This window comes from Opisthocomus hoazin, chromosome 1 (assembly GCF_030867145.1).
Source record: "Opisthocomus hoazin isolate bOpiHoa1 chromosome 1, bOpiHoa1.hap1, whole genome shotgun sequence".
Classification (NCBI taxonomy): Eukaryota; Metazoa; Chordata; class Aves; order Opisthocomiformes; family Opisthocomidae; genus Opisthocomus; species Opisthocomus hoazin.
Window position 1 is genome coordinate 11,059,132 of NC_134414.1, and position 1,127 is coordinate 11,060,258.

Sequence of the window (1,127 nt, forward strand, 5' to 3'; positions counted from 1 at the left end):
TCCTGTCGCTGGGCACCACTGAAAAGAGTCTGGCCCCATCCTCCTGACACCCACCCTTCAGATATTTATAAGCATTTATAAGGTCCCCTTCTCAGCCTTCTCTTCTTCAGGCTGAACAAGCCCAGCTCCCCCAGCCTTTCCTTGTAGAAGAGATGCCCCAGTCCCCTCACCATCCTTGTAGCCCTCCGCTGGACTCTCTCCAGTAGCTCCTCATCTTTCTTGAACTGGGAAGCTCAGAACTGGACACAGTACTCCAGATGGGGCCTCACTAGGACAGAGTAGAGGGGGAGGAGAACCTCCCTCGACCTGCTGGCCACACTCCTCTCAATGCACCCCAGGAGACCATTGACCTTCCTGGGAAGAATTGGCCAGATCCGTTACAACAAACCTCCCCTGGGTGCAGACGCTGCCTGGCTGCAGAGTGAGCTGTCCTCTGCTCCAATTTCCAGCACCACACCCAGGATGTTTTTCCATTCCAGGACTGTGCCAGAGCACTGCTTATCTCTGAGCCTGCGGACCAGCCCCCTCACACAGGCCTCGCTCCACACCCCTCCTCTGTACATTCGCCAAGCAGGAGCAGGCTACAGATATTTTTCCTCTCTTCCTCTACATTCTGTGCTTTGTGCTTTAACTCTGCCCGTTCACCTTGGCCCTCAGCAGACATCAACACCTTTCACACACATCGCAGCACCAGAGACCAGGCTGCTCGCTGCCATCACTGCCCTAAAACCCCAGCCAGCCCACGCTGATTCGCTGCAGCTGATTTGCTACAGATCAGCCCCCTGCACACCAGCCAAGCTACGAGAGACGCTGGCAGTCTGAAGCAGCCAGGCCGCTGGCAGCAACCTAAGCTCATCAACGACGAGCAAAGGCCCCAGGCCGCCCTTCGCCAGCGAACATGGCGGCCGCTGCCCTCCGCCGGCGGAGGCCTCGGGGCGCGCATGAGCAGCGGGCGCTGTCGCTCCTCCCCGCCGCACGGCGGCGCAGCCCTCCCGCCGGGCCCCTCTCCCCGCGGCTGAGGACTACGGTACCCAGCATGCCTCGCGGGGCCCGGCCGCCAACTGGGTCGCGGCAGCCGGGTGGAGGCTGGCGGCGCGGGCCGGAAGCGGCGGGCGCGGGGCGCGGGG